A 6011-nucleotide genomic window follows, 5' to 3' on the forward strand; every position below is an offset into this window, starting at 1 on the left:
TTCTTCTTCCCTGATGTAGAGACACGGCCTGGGAGTGAATCATGTCTTCTTCTTCCCTGATGTAGAGACACGGCCTGGGAGTGAATCATGTCTTCTTCTTCCCTGATGTAGAGACACGGCCTGGGAGTGAATCATGTCTTCTTCTTCCCTGATGTAGAGACACGGCCTGGGAGTGAATCATGTCTTCTTCTTCCCTGATGTAGAGACACGGCCTGGGAGTGAATCATGTCGTCTTCTTCCCTGATGTAGAGACACGGCCTGGGAGTGAATCATGTCTTCTTCTTCCCTGATGTAGAGACACGGCCTGGGAGTGAATCATGTCTTCTTCTTCCCTGATGTAGAGACACGGCCTGGGAGTGAATCATGTCTTCTTCTTCCCTGATGTAGAGACACAGCCTGGGAGTGAATCATGTCTTCTTCTCCCCTGATGTAGAGACACGGCCTGGGAGTGAATCATCCTCCGCTCTCTCCACTGGCTTCCAGTTGAAGCTCGCATCCGCTACAAGACCATGGTGCTTGCCTACGGAGCTGTGAGGGGAACGGCACCTCAGTACCTCCAGGCTCTGATCAGGCCCTACACCCAAACAAGGGCACTGCGTTCATCCACCTCTGGCCTGCTCGCCTCCCTACCACTGAGGAAGTACAGTTCCCGCTCAGCCCAGTCAAAACTGTTCGCTGCTCTGGCCCCCCAATGGTGGAACAAACTCCCTCACGACGCCAGGACAGCGGAGTCAATCACCACCTTCCGGAGACACCTGAAACCCCACCTCTTTAAGGAATACCTAGGATAGGATAAGTAATCCTTCTCACCCCCCTTTAAGATTTAGATGCACTATTGTAAAGTGACTATTTCTACTGGATGTCATAAGGTGAATGCACCAATTTGTAAGTCGCTCTGGATAAGAGCGTCTGCTAAATGACTTAAATGTAAATGTAAATGTAAATGTAAATGTAATCATGTCGTCTTCTTCCCTGATGTAGAGACACGGCCTGGGAGTGAATCATGTCTTCTTCTTCCCTGATGTAGAGACACGGCCTGGGAGTGAATCATGTCGTCTTCTTCCCTGATGTAGAGACACGGCCTGGGAGTGAATCATGTCTTCTTCTTCCCTGATGTAGAGACACGGCCTGGGAGTGAATCATGTCGTCTTCTTCCCTGATGTAGAGACACGGCCTGGGAGTGAATCATGTCTTCTTCTCCCCTGATGTAGAGACACGGTCTGGGAGTGAATCATGTCTTCTTCTTCCCTGATGTAGAGACACGGTCTGGGAGTGAATCATGTCTTCTTCTTCCCTGATGTAGAGACACGGCCTGGGAGTGAATCATGTCTTCTTCTTCCCTGATGTAGAGACACGGCCTGGGAGTGAATCATGTCTTCTTCTTCCCTGATGTAGAGACACGGCCTGGGAGTGAATCATGTCTTCTTCTTCCCTGATGTAGAGACACGGCCTGGGAGTGAATCATGTCTTCTCCTCCCCTGATGTAGAGACACGGCCTGGGAGTGAATCATGTCTTCTTCTTCCCTGATGTAGAGACACGGCCTGGGAGTGAATCATGTCTTCTTCCCTGATGTAGAGACACGGCCTGGGAGTGAATCATGTCTTCTTCTCTTGACTGTAGCAGAGCTGTGTTCCCCTCCTTGAGAGGCAGCGTGGGGATAAAGAGCTCTCTGTGCTCTGTGGAGAGGTGGAGTAGAGGGGAAGGGGGGGTTGAGATAGCCTTATAATGTTTACCTAGTGCCCCACACTTCCCGGCCCGGTCACGCACTGACGAGTTCAGCAAACATCCTGGCACTTCCTCCTCCTCCGCTCGGAGCCTCCTTCCTTCTCCTTTTACCCCTGGCTTGTGTCACAAATGGCCCCCTATTCCTGCCACGTCGACTCCTCCTGCTCCTCCCCTCCGGCGTTCGACGTCGCCGGATTACTAACCACCGGGCCTTGGATTCTTCATTACGCACACCTGTAGATCTTCATGATTCACGCCTGTAGATCATCATTACGCACACCTGTAGATCTTCATGATTCACGCCTGTAGATCATCATTACGCACACCTGTAGATCTTCATGATTCACGCCTGTAGATCATCATTACGCACACCTGTAGATCATCAGGATTCACACCTGTAGATCATCAGGATTCACACCTGTAGATCATCATGATTCACACCTGTAGATCATCATTACGCACACCTGTAGATCATCAGGATTCACACCTGTAGATCATCAGGATTCACACCTGTAGATCATCATTACGCACACCTGTAGATCATCATTACGCACACCTGTAGATAATCAGGATTCACACCTGTAGACGTTACTGGATGGTGTTGGAGGTCTTAAGTCACTGTGAATGTCATCACAGAGCAGAGAGAGAGAGAACAGTAGCATGACAGGGGTTTGGTGTAGATCCACCTTAGTCTGTACAGTGAGTGACTGTTTGGTATAGGGCCACCTTAGTCTGTACGGTGAGTGACTGTTTGGTATAGGGCCACCTTAGTCTGTACGGTGAGTGACTGTTTGGTATAGGGCCACCTAGTCTGTATGGTGAGTGACTGTTTGGTATAGGGCCACCTTAGTCTGTACGGTGAGTGACTGTTTGGTATAGGGCCACCTTAGTCTGTACGGTGAGTGACTGTTTGGTATAGATCCACCTTAGTCTGTATGGTGAGTGACTGTTTGGTATAGGGCCACCTTAGTCTGTATGGTGAGTGACTGTTTGGTATAGGGCCACCTTAGTCTGTACGGTGAGTGACTGTTTGGTATAGGGCCACCTTAGTCTGTACGGTGAGTGACTGTTTGGTATAGATCCACCTTAGTCTGTATGGTGAGTGACTGTTTGGTATAGGGCCACCTTAGTCTGTATGGTGAGTGACTGTTTGGTATAGGGCCACCTTAGTCTGTACGGTGAGTGACTGTTTGGTATAGGGCCACCTTAGTCTGTATGGTGAGTGACTGTTTGGTATAGGGCCACCTTAGTCTGTATGGTGAGTGACTGTTTGGTATAGGGCCACCTTAGTCTGTATGGTGAGTGACTGTTTGGTATAGGGCCACCTTAGTCTGTATGGTGAGTGACTGTTTGGTATAGGGCCACCTTAGTCTGTATGGTGAGTGACTGTTTGGTATAGGGCCACCTTAGTCTGTACGGTGAGTGACTGTTTGGTATAGGGCCACCTTAGTCTGTATGGTGAGTGACTGTTTGGTATAGGGCCACCCTAGTCTGTATGGTGAGTGACTGTTTGGTATAGGGCCACCTTAGTCTGTATGGTGAGTGACTGTTTGGTATAGGGCCACCTTAGTCTGTATGGTGAGTGACTGTTTGGTATAGGGCCACCTCAGTCTGTATGGTGAGTGACTGTTTGGTATAGGGCTACCTTAGTCTGTATGGTGAGTGACTGTTTGGTATAGGGCCACCTTAGTCTGTATGGTGAGTGACTGTTTGGTATAGATCCACCTTAGTCTGTACGGTGAGTGACTGTTTGGTATAGGGCCACCTTAGTCTGTACGGTGAGTGACTGTTTGGTATAGGGCCACCTCAGTCTGTACGGTGAGTGACTGTTTCGTATCCTCGCTTGTCATCTTTCAATGCGGCAGGATACCACTGGGTAAACAGCGACCACAGAATTTCAATTCGAGCTCTCTGCCTGAATCTTATGAATGGACCAATGACTGTTTTTAAATAAGGAATGGTCTGATCACACTGAATGGCATATCAGTGCTCTGAATGTCTTTGCAGATCAAAGAGAGGGAGGGGGGGGGTGAGCGAGAGAGAGACGGGTGTTGGCTCTGTGGGGGGATAAACCATGTCCCATTGATCTCAGTTTGTACTGATGGCTCTGTGGGGGGGGGTGGATAAACCATGTCCCATGGATCTCAGTTTGTACTGATGGCTCTGTGGGGGAATAAACCATGTCCCATGGATCTCAGTTTGTACTGATGGCTCTGTGGGGGGGAATAAACCATGTCCCATGGATCTCAGTTTGTACTGATGGCTCTGTGGGGGGGAATAAACCATGTCCCATGGATCTCAGTTTGTACTGATGGCTCTGTGGGGGGGAATAAACCATGTCCCATGGATCTCAGTTTGTACTGATGGCTCTGTGGGGGGGAATAAACCATGTCCCATGGATCTCAGTTTGTACTGATGGCTCTGTGGGGGGGAATAAACCATGTCCCATGGATCTCAGTTTGTACTGATGGCTCTGTGGGGGGGAATAAACCATGTCCCATGGATCTCAGTTTGTACTGATGGCTCTGTGGGGGGGAATAAACCATGTCCCATTGATCTCAGTTTGTACTGATGGCTCTGAGAGGGGGGGGTGGATAAACCATGTCCCATGGATCTCAGTTTGTACTGATGGCTCTGTGGGGGGGAATAAACCATGTCCCATGGATCTCAGTTTGTACTGATGGCTCTGTGGGGGGGAATAAACCATGTCCCATGGATCTCAGTTTGTACTGATGGCTCTGTGGGGGGGAATAAACCATGTCCCATGGATCTCAGTTTGTACTGATGGCTCTGTGGGGGTGGGGGGGGAATAAACTTGAACTAAAACATTCCAACTCTGAAACAATACCACCCTTAACGAGATCCATGTCTGAACGACGGCATTACCATACAGTTGGCGGGTTATACACTGTATCGTCAGGACAGCAGCCTCTTTTAAGACACGCGGCCGGGGCCTATGCATTTACGTAAACAACAGCTGGTGCACGATATCTAAGGACGTCTCGAGGTTTTGCTCGCCTGAGGTAGAGTATCTCATGATAAGCTGTAGACCACACTATCTACCGTGAGAGTTTTCATCTGTATTTTTCGTAGCGGTCTACATACCACCACGGACTGATGCTGACACTAAAACCACACTCAATGAGCTGTATTCCGCCATGAGCAAACAGGAAAACGCTCATCCTGAGGCGGCGCTCCTAGTGGCCGGGGACTTTAATGCAGGGAAACTTAAATCCCTTTTACCAAATTTCTATCAGCATGTTAAATGTGCAACCAGAGGGGAAACAATTCTAGACCACCTTTACTCCACACACAGAGACGCATACAAAGCTCTCCCTCGCCCTCCATTTGGTAAATCTGACCATACTTCTATCCTGCTTACAAGCGAAAATTAAAGCAGGAAGCACCAGTGACTCTGTCTATAAAAAAAAGTGGTCAGATGAAGCAGATGCTAAACTACAGGACTGTTTTGCTATCACAGACTGGAATATGTTCCAGGGTTCTTCTGATGGCATTGAGGAGTACACCACATCAGTCACTGGCTTCATCAAAAAGGTCATCGAGGATGTCGTTCCCACAGGGACTGTACGTACATACCCCAACCAGAAACCATGGATTACAGGCAACATTCACACTGAGCTAAAGGGTAGAGCTGCCGCTTTCAAGGAGCGGGACTCTAACCCAGAAGCTTATAAGAAATCCCGCTATGCCCTCAGATGAACCATCAAACAGGCAAAGCCTCAATACAGGACTATCGTCAGATGTGGCAGGGCCTGCAAACTATTACAGACTACAAAGGGAAGCACAGCTAAGAGCTGCCCAGTGACACGATCCTACCAGACAAGCTAAATAACTTCTATGCTCGCTTCGAGGCAAGTAACATGCATGAGAGCATCAGCTGTTCCGGATGACTGTGTGATCAGGCTCTCTGGCATCCGATGTGATTAAGACCTTTTCAACAGGTCAACATTCAAGACCGCAGGGCCAGATGGATTACCAGGACGTGTACTCCGAGCATGCGCTGACCAACTGGCTAGTGTCTTCACTGACATTTTTAACCTCACTGTAAGGTCTACCTACACCTGTTGCATTCAGCATTTCACTAAGGTCTACCTACACCTGTTGTATTCAGCATTTCACTAAGGTCTACCTACACCTGTTGTATTCAGCATTTCACTAAGGTCTACTACACCTGTTGTATTCAGCATTTCACTGTAAGGTCTACCTACACCTGTTGTATTCAGCATTTCACTAAGGTCTACCTACACCTGTTGTATTCAGCATT

At 48.7% G+C, this 6011-nt stretch overlaps 1 long non-coding RNA gene across 11 annotated transcripts; it reads right to left on the minus strand.

Annotated features, from left to right (window-relative positions):
• Nucleotides 1–820: 820 nt before the first annotated feature.
• On the minus strand, nucleotides 821–3727 carry LOC127927716 (uncharacterized). 11 transcript variants are annotated; one of them, XR_008128736.1, is made up of 4 exons: nucleotides 3452–3727; nucleotides 2932–3411; nucleotides 2812–2891; nucleotides 2572–2771 (listed from the first exon to the last, which is right to left on the minus strand). It is a non-coding gene; the product is annotated as an uncharacterized LOC127927716 (long non-coding RNA). The 11 variants fall into 11 exon arrangements; XR_008128732.1 differs by adding an exon at nucleotides 821–2492 and having other exon boundaries at nucleotides 2692–3411; XR_008128728.1 differs by adding an exon at nucleotides 821–2532 and having other exon boundaries at nucleotides 2692–3411.
• Between the last annotated feature and the right edge of the window lie 2284 nt (nucleotides 3728–6011).

This window comes from Oncorhynchus keta, unplaced genomic scaffold (genome assembly GCF_023373465.1).
Source record: "Oncorhynchus keta strain PuntledgeMale-10-30-2019 unplaced genomic scaffold, Oket_V2 Un_scaffold_17573_pilon_pilon, whole genome shotgun sequence".
In the NCBI taxonomy this organism is placed as follows: domain Eukaryota; kingdom Metazoa; phylum Chordata; class Actinopteri; order Salmoniformes; family Salmonidae; genus Oncorhynchus; species Oncorhynchus keta.